Genomic DNA, 12969 nt, shown 5'->3' with positions numbered 1-12969 from the left:
TGCTGATAGGTAAGAACACCAGTACAGGCAAACAGACATGCCCACATCAAGACAGCATCCACATGGAGTATGAGCAATGTAATCAGGTGACACACATATATGGTGATAATATCCAATCCCAAGTGGGTATCACATGTGTGTGACACAAACATGTCAGTGGTGTCAGTGTCATGAAGATTTGCAAAGACAACTGTTTATATGTAATAAATGTGATACACATGTATGTGCAGCTGTATCTCTGTGCATCTTTGAGATACTGTGACCTGTCTCCATCATTATGTCTTCCAGAAATGGCACGAGCAAGGCTTCCAGCCTATAGCCGCTTGGAGGATGAGGCCCTTATACCTTACCTCCAAGACAACTATGATGTCTTGCTTAGCCATGTGCCACAGCATGCACAGCAGCATGATGACCTGTGGCAGGAACATCGCAGGAGGGTTAATGATGTTGGTGGCCATAACTGCACATACCAGCAGGTGTGCAGACACTGCACGGAGCTGATCAGACGTGTGAAACAGCGTTCACATGCAATCGCCAGGGAACAAGGTGCAACAGGTGGTAGGCCACCAACTCAGCCCCCACTCACATGTACCGAGGAGCTACTGGCCAACCTGGGGACACCGTCAGAACAGCATCCACAAACCTTAGCTGCTATAGTGGAGGTGGGTGTCTCTCAACCACTGAGCCTGGAGTTGCCTGGTAAGTCACTACTGCACATACAACTATTATATCCCATTTAGTTGCATGTGTCACTGTACATTATGTAATGTAACATCATATGCAAGGCATGTATACACACATGCTGCATACTATAGTATGCTACTCTGTGTATGCACACATGTGCATACTCCATAGTATATCCTATTGTACTGGCAAATGTGTTAACATGCCCATTGCACCCTGTAATTGTCATACAGGCATGGATAGTGATTATACTGCTGTGTCACCCCTATATAGGTACCTCTGGCATTCCGCAGAGACAGCAGGCTGTTGCAGGTGAGACAGTTATAAGTATCAGGCATGTTAATGCTCAGATCTATTTGCCATGTGGCCAGTTAACACATATACACATAATGTATGGTCCGGTCAGAATATACAAGTCGCATCTTTAATCCATCACACTGGCTACCCATGTGCAATACTTACAAATTAAGTGAAACACTGACATGAAACCTCAGAAACTGTCATTGCTAGATGTGTGGACAGCTGTGCATACAACATTGGAGGTGTTGTTCAATGTAGGAACATGTACTATACATCAGAACTACACATGTGGGGTACACAAACAGTACTACACAATGAGCTGGAATATGGGCAGCCCATAGGATTCACCATTGTGGATTATGCCCTTGCTATGAGTGCACACAGTCTGATGTGCCATCTGACATGTCCATGACATGTAGTGGTCCAGCTGCAACATTGTCTCACTATCCCATGAAACATACCCCACATATCAAACATACAACCCTTTGTCTGCATAACCCTGTGGACAGTGGAGTATATGACATCTATGGGTGTATGTCATATGGGACAACACAGACATGTGAGATAGATTGCCATCGCAACCGTTTGGCCAACATATGATCACACATGGCCATGGAGGATGGCCAGAGACATGTAGCAACACACAGTAGATGTGATGTGTTTGTGTGTACACCCTGTTGTACACTGGCTACACATGGTCTAACTATATCCGTTGTTGAATGGTTATATTTCAGATGTGGAACACTGGGCATCCTACAGGCCTGTGCACAGCTTGTGGAGGTGTAACTTCATTTGACCACATAAGATGTGTTGAACATCATGACTGTGTCACAGCATGACAGTAGTCACCTGTACAGCATCCACATACATACACAGACAACCACATCAGGCCACAGATACAGTACATTTCCCTTGCTGCTGTTGGACATTACTGTCAGCCATGCACCTCGTGTGTGTGGTACACAAATGTCATGTGGGACATGGTGTATTGACAAGTCTGCCATGTGTGGACATGGTTGCCAGGCAGCTAAAATATGTTTGCAGATGTGCAGGGGTGTCATCCGTATGTCCTTCGGTGACCTGAGTCACACATTACACATCATGGTTTACTGTGTATACACCTCAGTGATGTGGGTCACAATCCACAGTATATGTGTATTGTGTATGCACACAGTCATGGCTATTCACTGTGTGTGTAATCCACACTGTATAGCAATAGAGACGCCTCATGATTCCATGCAATGGCACTGTGTCTGTACTTCACACTGTATAGCAATACAGACGCCTCATAATACTCTTCAATGGTCATGCACATCTGCTAAAAGTGCATTTTATCTGTAGGGCGGACAGACAACACTGCAATGTGACACAATTACACCACTGTACATGTGACAGGACACCATTGTGTCAAACATGTATGCATGTCAATGCACACGTCAGCAGATTACATGTCATACTACATGTTAATGTCAAGGGCATATGCCACACATTAGCCATGTGTACTATTAACCTGTGCTGGTCCACATGGTGTAACACAGGGATGCATGCTTACTACCATGATTGTGTGAAATGCATGGCTTCTGTTATGACACATGCTTGCTGTTGTGTGCAACCCAGGGATGTATGATAACTACCACTATTATTGTCTGAGCTGCATGCCGTCTGCTGTATCACATGCATGTTGTATGCCTTCTGTCAAATCACATGCATGGTGTGTGTGTGTCTGTGTGTGTGTGTGTGTGTGTGTGTGTGTGTGTGTGTGTGTGTGTGTGTGTGTGTGTGTGTGTGTGTGTTGTAATGTAGAGTCTTTGTTTGCCTTCACAGGTGATGTATGTGCATTACCCTCCTGCGGTCCATCTGATGTTAGTGTCCTCACAGACTCTAGCAGTGATGATGAACATATGCTTGAGGCACAGGCAGGGTTGTCAGGGGCTGCATCTGTGCCATTGGTTGCCATTCCACCTATATTCCCCTCATCCCTGCACACAGATCTCATGCCAACACATACCCCATCACCAGTGGCCTTAGAGGAAGGACAGTTAGCGTGTGGTAGCTCGGAACAGGAATGTGTGGTGGCTATGGAAGCTGTGCATTCACACCATGGTGTCAGTCAAATGACTGGAGATGAGCCACACAGGCATGTGGCCAGTGCTGCTCGTAGGAGGACCTCTAGCTGACATGCCCCTGCAGGACAGAGTGCAGCAGCTGGTGTCACCAGACGCATGTTTCAGACTATAATGGCAGCACAGGCACGTGCTGAACGGCAGAACAGAGAAGGGCAGAGGCTTCAGAGGGCTGCTACCTGTTATTTAACAGCAGATTGTTGAGGTTTTGGACAGATGATTGGGTGACATGGTTGGAATCCATGACCGTGGCATGACAATCCATGAGCGTGAGCAGTCTGTGCTGGAACATCTGGTAGGAGTGAGGTGTAGGGCACGTGGACGTAGGCCAGCTACGTCACCTGGTGCAGGTCTATGTGAACGAGCTACCTCACGTGCCCACTTCCATAGTGGCAGTAGCAGCAGCAGTGCAGCTGGTGCTGCAGTGTCCACACCAGGACACAGCAGGCCATGTGGACGTGGCCCTGGATGGTCCCAATGGGAACATGGTTCCAGTGGAAGTGTGTCATCGGACAGTACCCAATCTGCACCTCTGCCTGGTAGTGCCTGTGCAACCCCTGGCAGGCGCAGGTCCCGTAGCCTTGACCGGACGCCATGAGCTGTAAAACCTGGTCTGTACAGTCTGGAGCTGTCAATAATACCCCTGTGTAGGCCAGACACATGGCAGAACTGTGTGCACACATACAAGCACACACCAGGAACATCTGTAGGGCACTGCAACACTCACATGCATAACAACCACACATGGCGAATTAGATCACAGGCCCTAACCCACACACATAATGTCATCCACTGGTGCAGCCTAGGCTCCTGGCAAACATTATCACCCTGTGCATATGATGATGCCTGTGCCACATCCCTGTCATCCACAACATTGGTGCAGGGACATGTTAATATGGTCAGATGCACAGGGTGAACAGAATAGGGAGATAAGTGTAGATTACAATTGTTGTGTACTGTTGCAGCAGACATACCATGTAGTACAGGTTTAGAATGCATTGTTTTCTGTTCACAGTATGTGTCTTGGTAACAACAGTAACAGCATGTTGGTAATGATGTCCTGCTTCCCTCCTTCAGGACTAATTGCATGTGCCATTGAGTGCCAGTGTTTGCAGTTTCCCATGTGTAAATGTGGACTACTCACAGATATGTATGGCAATAGCAGCATGCTGTTCATAGCTTCAACCTCACTGTTAGAAAGGCTGACATTCCAAAGATGTCTACACATCTACTGATCCAGGAGCATGGGAGCTGTGTACTAAGCTACAGTGGCTAGAGACGTGACATCCATACTGGGTGACATCACAGGTACAGTTACATGGGGAGGGGAGGGGAGGGGAGTTTACATAGCGGTCTAGCTGATGACAAGGGTAGAGGCCAGTTGATAACCTGAGGCCTCACTGTGTAGCAGTAATAAACATTCACATTACAGGATGATAACACACAACTACACACACACACACACACACACACACACACACACACACACACACACACAGGTATTCGCACACATGTATTCAGACACACAGTAACACACCCACACTCACAGGGTCAATGACACTGTAACACACACACACACACACACACACACACACAGGTATTCGCACACATGTATTCAGACACACAGTAACACACCCACACTCACAGGGTCAATGACACTGTAACACACACACACACACACACACACACACTTGATAGTGTTGAGGTGAGGACCTCTGCCTTTGTGGTAATCACCAACACAGTACTGTGCACCCACATGACATGACACAGAGAATGAACATGTACAGGTAGTCAGTAATGCCTAAGAACGACAGCATCAACAGGGTAGTAGATTGCATCACCTGGATGGGTTAGGGATCCTATCTGTTCACTATGGTAACAGAAATCCTCACTCCATTGACAAGACAGCCATACATAGATACACACACACTGTGGAGTCCACAATTGAATGCACCTATGTTATGCACATACAGATAGCTCACATGTGTGTGATACACACCCCTCCCCTGCCTATGTCTTGCTTTCTACACTGCAGTATGTACAGATCTCTACAACAGTGTACAGGGGTGTGAGTAACAATTGGGATGTATTCCCCACCATACGTGGCATATATGGACACACAAGCAAGCACACGTGGCAGTACTGTGAATCAAACACCTGCTATCTTATGATACGTATGACAGACATGCAGCAGTATTGCCCGCATTACAATGTGTAGCGACGCTACCTTTGGCAATTGTGCTGATATATGCACATGGGAGGTCTTAAGTGTTACAGGTGTCAAGTGATTTACAGTCAGTGACACCCTGACCACTGTGTAGGTTGTATGTCTTCCCCTTCAATTAACAGAAACATAGCTTAGTGTTTGCACATGTTATGGTAGGACAATTTGTGACACACCTGTGAGCTGTCTTCAGCAAACATCCATCTGCAAAGATGAGCCACCACTTTATGTCACACATCTGTCCATACCTGATGTACATCTTACCATACTGTCAGTATTTCACCATATACAGTTGGCAATGATGGGGCTGCATTGCAACTGCATGTTGTAGTAAGACACAGATCACCTGCAAACATCAGCTACTGCACACGCATGGTAGATGAATGCACACCACTACATGTACATGTGTGTAGGTCATTTATCCATGTTTGTAGGCATTGTAATTAGTGGACATGTGTGATGACATACATGACACATGGACTGTTGTATGATATGATAGTTGTCATGGGTAACCAGTACAGAGGGAATGTTAACTCAGTCAACATTGATATCACACCTTATGTACTGTTAGCATTCAACAGCCATGGACCTGCCTTCCATGTGCATGTGTGTAATTGCTGTAGCCACCTGCCTGCACAAAGGACAGCAACAGCTATGCTATGTACATATGTGTTGTGTGTGTGTGTGTGTGTGTGTGTGTGGGGGGCATGTACATATTCATGGCAGGTACATGTATGTCATATCCAAACATGAGGGTGTTTACTGGTGTACAGCAACAGTCATCTGTTACAGCTGTATATGACCCAGGGCTCCAGTTATGTGTACATCCAACCTGGTTATGAGCAGTGGTATCATTGCATTGTGTAACGCGTGATGCAACTGTGTCAGTACATGGGTAGTCTGCACAGTTGCTGTAGAGCTAGGTAGAGTCCACTGGTCATGAGTCACATGGTGTTGTACTAATATATGTTCTACCACATGTATGGATGTGTGTTGCTGGTCCAAGGACATGGTGATGTCTGAGGGCTACATCCTAGAATGTGGCTTTTGACACTGTGATCTGCACCTGACACATCTGTGATGCCTTTTAAGGGTGTACTGGTCAGTACATGTGAGTGGCCTTCATGTATGTGGGGACACCACCACCTGGAGCAGTCCGTAATGGTGTTATGGCCCACATATCTGTATCCGAGGTATATGGTGGTAGTGCTATTGTGCACAACTGAGCCTTCAGCTAGGTGTTCCTCACTGCACAGATGTCAGTATACCCCATTGTTGGATCTACATTGGGCAGCTGTGATCACAAATGCTACACATCTAGCACTGTTTAGCATACACATACAATGCAGTTGTCCTCTAGGTGTCAGGGTGTTAACCTGGTCTCAGGACATTCATCCATGAATGGCACTATATGGGCGAAGTAGCCACTCCTGACAGGACATCACCACGGGTGGTATTAGTGTGCCAGGTTTAGATTTGTACATCTAAGGTGACGGACAGCAGCAGATATTGTGTAGAAGACCGGTGTCAGATATATGTAGTGCAGCGTTCATGCTAACAACGACAACTATCGACACCACTGTGCTCATCCGTGTTTAGAATCAGAGTGCATACGAAACAGACTTTTGCTACTAAGTGTGTGAGCATGCCCAGTATGACGTTGTTGTAGATGGACACATAGTACATTCCAAATGGCTGTGTGTTACTAAGTGTGTGAGCATGCCCAGTGAAACCATGTGGCGGTTATGTGCCTTTATGTGTATGGGCATGGCCATTGTAACCCAGTATAGTGATAGTGGTCGTCCAGGCAACAGATGGCCATATCCCACTTCAGGATGGATTCCTACATTGAACACACTGGTTCACAGGTATGTACATCATAACTGCCAGCATCCATGTCGATGTCCACATTCCTAGAAGATCATATTGACAGTCTTGAAAGGTGTAGTGTCTGTTTCGCTGCATGTGTCTATGTAGTATTGTAATAGTGGTCCATAGATAGGCAGTTGTCCTGATCACACCACTGGCATGTGTTTTTCTCCATCTGCCTGGGGACAGTAATATGCTTTTAGACTGCTCACACTCCATACAATCCCTATCGGCATCTTTTCCATTGCTGATGATGTCACCCACCTAGAAGTATGCCTCTGGGAGTGCTGTTTCCCAGTAATCTCAGTATTGCATTCTGTAACTGCGTAATGCTGTAGTGTGATAAGGTAGTTAGGTCTGTGTTCTAATTCCAGCCATGCCAAGTGTATGTGTGCTTCCATCTGCCTGGAGACAGAATGATGCTTTTAGACAGCTCACACTTCATACAATCCCTATTGGCATCTTTTCCATTGCTGATGATGTCACCCACCTAAAAGTATGCTTCTGGGAGTGCTGTGCTCCAGTAATCTAGGTAGCGCATTCTGTAACTGCGTAATGCAGTAGTGTGATAGAATAGACAGGTAGGTGCTCTATTCCAAGGCATGACAGGTGTATGTGTTTGTCAGTCACATCCTATGTGCTGGTATCTGTTAGTGGCTAGCTCCAGGATGTGTTGAGGAGAGTGTTTTGTTGTTTTCCTATATAGTGTCCATAAATGTCACAATTACCCAAGAGACTGGGTTGGCAAGACATACACATATATTTGCCAATAGGCCTGGTGAGTAAATGTCAGCAGGCCTAATCTTACCCTTAATACAGTCTGAACCCATGTGATGCACAGAAACACAGTTGCCTTGATAGTAACACCAGTACCTAATGCAGAAGGTGCATGTGCTTTCATTTTCATTCTTGTCTAATGCTTTGGTGTCACGTGGTCCGCTGTTGTGATATACATTCTATATCTACGTATGTGTGTATATGTATATGTGCGTGCATGTATATATATATCTATATCTATCTATCTATCTATATATATATATATATATATATATATATATATATATATATATATATATATATAAGTGGACATTAGCACACATAAATCTACATGATGGAATACATGTCCTATACTGTTGAATGCCTGTGCTGGATGATCTGTGCGTGATAACCTCAGATGTATTTATATCTACCATGGCTTAGTGGTGAAGCACATCGTCTGTGGTGTGCAGGGTCCCGGGTTCGAGGCGTGTAGAGACCGGTTATTTTGTTGCTGGGAAGAACAAGGGACATCAAATATGGTGATAGTAAGGCACTTTTAAATAGTTGTGTGTGAATCTGCACGACAGTGAGCAGTGGTAATTTTTCTGGAGGCTCAGTATGGATCATGTAACTATGCATTAGAAGACAATACTATGCAAATGAGGTGGAAAATAATGAATCCCGTTTATCCCCAGGGTGTGATGCAGATCCCAAGAGTGTATGTGTATAGATAGTCGGGTGCAGGACTCGAATATAGGTGAAAGCATGGTGGGATGTCAGGCATACTGTACGTACTTTGGAGCCCTGTGTCTCGGGATTGCTCCTGCCTTAGCATGCCTAAGCTATGGGTGAGTCTATACCTGCCTAGTGCAATTGGGAGGGACAGCAGCAGTAGGAGAGTAGCCAAGGTGAACATGCTGGGCAAACAGGTGATAATTATCACAATCATCAGATTACAGGCCCAGACCGGCCCAGAACACTATGATAAAGTGAGCAAGCACCATACCCATGGGTTTTTTCCACACTCTACACCACCGGTGTATACATGCGGGGAAATTTTACGAAACAATCCAACAAAATGAGAAGGGCTGTCGCAGGCAACATAGACCAACATGTGCAGGAGGCTGAGGGTGGTGAGGATGTGAACGCTGCCGAACAACTCTCAGTGAGGAGAGAGAGAAGACTGTACAGACCCAGGGTAACCTACCATGGGCTACCTGAGCTGGAGATAGTGAAGCCCAATGGGGTGGACAGAGACCTCCTACAGCAGATTGTTGAGCTGTGTCGGCCACACCTGGCACATCGATCAGGCTGAGGGAAACCCATCCCAGTGGACACCAAGGTATGTGTAGGCCTAAGTATACTAGCCAAAGATACCTCCCAAAGCACAACTGGGGATATCATGGGGATCTCACAAGCATCTGCATCCAGAGTATTCCACCAGTTCCTGGAAGCCATGTCACCATATGCCAGTGAGCAAGTACACACGTGAGGTGTTGACCAGCAATATGCGTCTCTTCCACCAAATGGCAGACTACCCTAGGGTAGTGGGTGCTATAGCCTGCACGCATGTATGCATCAAAACACCACCCAGTGAGTGGGGTAGGGCCTACATTAACCACAGGGGCATCCCCTCCATCAACTGCCAGGTCGTATGCGATACTGAATGTGTGTGCTCGCTGCCCTGGAAGCTATGACGATTCTGATATATGGCATCTGACACAGCTGTACCACACCTTTGCCAATATGGACATCCCCTACGGTCACTTAGTGGGGGATGCTGGGTACCCACTGGAGCCGTGGCTGATGACACCCATCAGAAATGCACACACACCTGAACAACTATGCCATAATGAGGCACATGCACAGGCAACATATAATTCAGCATGTGTTTGGGATGCTCAGGTCACCGTTCCGGAGTCTGGACACATCCGGTGGAGCCTTGTGGTATTCACCAGCTACATGCACCCAAATTGTTATGGTATGTGCTATGCTACACAATATGATCCTGTGGAAACAGCTGCAGCTGGAACAGCTTGGGGCAGGGCCACACAACCCCCCACCAATGCCAAGGCCTGTACAGGCACAGAGTGACTCGGAGAGGAGCTACCTGAGCCGGACACAGCAGGCGGAAGGAGGCATGCCAGTATGACCTGGCCTTGGCAAAGAGGCAATGCATAGCATATGTGCTGACACAGTAGGTACCCAGGGAATGTCACCCTCTCTGACTCGCACAGACAGTAAAAGGGATGCCAAACATGACACTACCTGTGCTCAGCCATGTATAGGAAGTGCACTGTGTACATCCAACATAGGCAGCCCTCCAGCACCATCCTCAGGTCTGGCACATCCTCAAGGTAAGTCAATCAACTGACCAATTGGTAGTTGTATTAGAATGTGCTGTTACCTGTAGCTATGGTATGGATCTGAGCATGCAAGGGAATCTGGTGGCCGAATGTTAAGGCAGCGGACAGTAGACATCCATAGTGGCACCATGACATCTGTAGCACATACAGGGGTCACAACAGTAGCCAGTAGTACACAGGGTGCCCTAACCAACTGCGGGTAATGGGCTGAGCATCATGTGTGTCCATACAGCCCACACAAGTCTCAACCAGCTGGACAGGTGTAGACCAACACAGACAAATGTTGTACAATGGCCTCTGAATATGACCCCCCTCCACAGACACACAGAGACAGCCTACAGCAGGCCAGGCAGTTGGATGTAGGTTGTGAAGGCTAGACATCTGAAACTATGCTGGTAATTAAAGCTAAGATCTGGAATACACTGGTATGCCTCTAGCCATCACATTAGGTAGGTCTACACACTGAAATGGAGTACCTGACATACCAGTACAGTAGTAGCAAAAGTGTACAACTGTCAGCTGTGCCTCCCTTCCAACGTACATATGTAACAGTCATGTGCGCCCCCCCCCCCAGGTGCTGTGTAGGAATGTGGATACAGTTGGATGTCCCCCCACACTGTGCAGAAATGTAGCAACAGTCAATGCTACATGACTGATGGATACCTTGCATACACAGCATGCCACCTGTCAGTGTACAATGCAGAGGTCGGCACCACAGTACTGACATGTAACACATGCAATCCAGTTGACCATACTGGGCATGCTCAAACACATGAAGGTATGATGGTAATGTCAGTCGACAACATGCAGAACGGTTGTACTGAGCATGCTCACACCCATAAACACAAGACGGCCAGGTCTGCAAATACCAGTGGTCGGGACATATCTGCCGGTACATTTCTATACTGTTGAATGACTGTGCTGTACGGTATGTGTATGGTACTGTCTATTGTCTGTATATTTGACATGGTGTATTGGTAATTCACATTAGCTGTGTGCGCAGGGTATTGCTACCAGCACTTGCAAAGGACAGTTCTTTGTTTGCGAACAGAATAAGGCCATTGGATATGGAGTGAGTAAGGCACATTGCAGCAGTTGGGAGCAGTTGTGCATGGGTTTGCACAGTGTTAAGCACTGCTGACCTCTGGTTACAGCTTCTTATGCTTGTTTAGACTCCACATTTCTTTAACAGTGCAATACTCGCATACTGGTAGCCAAACACACTTACACCCGCTCGCTCCCTCACTTGCACATGCACTGACATTGGTGCTTGCATTTGTCACTCACGTTGGGTGGGCGTGATCCCTTGTGATGCCTATTACATCGGACTACATGATTACAGTATCGGGTATGGCTGACCATTAGGCGATGGCATGGCATTCGACTGTACGGAATCAGCGGCCTGTCCAGTGAGTTAATCATATATGTGTGTTCCTCATACAATCTGCTCCCATCTTGCTGATACATACATGGGAACTGATACTCTGCAATGCACACAAGTAAATGTGTTTTGGGAACCACATCCGTCGGTCGAGGCGAGACTTTAGGTTTAACACCTGTCCCACTTTGCATGGGACAGTCCCTCCTTAGGCATATGTGTCATGCAAAAATTAGCTAGACATAACAAATGTCCAGATTACAGGACAATATTATATTCTACGTTTTTCTAATAGTTGCAAGTAACCGTTATTGTATATATAACACTTAAATATGTTATGTGAAGTAGCATAAGAAACTTGACTGCTGCTATACTAAGCTTTGATTTGTGCTAATATGTATAGTTTTGTACTATGCACAGCTGTAGGTATGTTCTGACCTGGTACGTCTGACATTTCTACGGAGCAGGTTCCACTTTGGCCATTTGGAAAGGTGTCAGCCCTATAGGACCTATATGTAGAGATGTCAGATTTGGGAAGGCAACACATACCCACAGCCAGTAGAGAATAGACTACTTCACAGGTTTGCATAAGTAAAGGTTATTCTTGTAGCATTATAGTTGCTAATACTGTTGCCTATAACATCTAGGTGTTTCAGATACAACATAAACATTTTATGCAACCACTACAGACAATATATGGATTCTTTGGCAGACATCACAGGCCATGTGCCATAATAACATTCATTATGCAGGACACAACTGCCCAGAGGGGAGTGCCCCTCACAAAGGCGAACAGGTGGTAACCCAAATCTATTATGCTATCGACTACCTAAGGTAGTCGGCAGAAAATGCGCTTTCCGTCACTAGCAGACCTCACATACGAATGGGTAAGAATGAACACTGTATCAGGGACACTGCATAACACCCTCAGGGACACATTTAGATAATTGGTTCTATGAACCTGACACATTGACAGTCCCAGGGCATATGTATTTATTCACATTTGTCGAGGTACATGCTGTTTATGACTCATACATGTTGTCATTAGTCATTATGTGTATTCGGCCACATGTCCACCTAATATCACTAGTTCTGGAAGGGTTTAGTTAGGACTGTGTTAGATTCTGATTCGTAATCACGGACATCCATGATAATCGAGTACAGGGCACTGATATAGTCCCTATGTATTCCCCCAGTGATTCACGGACTATCCAGTAGATGTGCTCTTCAGGTTCGGGAGGTATGGGCGTCTGCTGTGCCCACATA

This window comes from Protopterus annectens, chromosome 1.part0, assembly GCF_019279795.1.
Source record: "Protopterus annectens isolate FY-2018-M chromosome 1.part0, PAN1.0, whole genome shotgun sequence".
Lineage (NCBI taxonomy): Eukaryota > Metazoa > Chordata > Ceratodontiformes > Protopteridae > Protopterus > Protopterus annectens.
The sequence above is the reverse complement of the archived record's forward strand: the minus strand, read 5'-3'. Positions refer to the sequence as shown.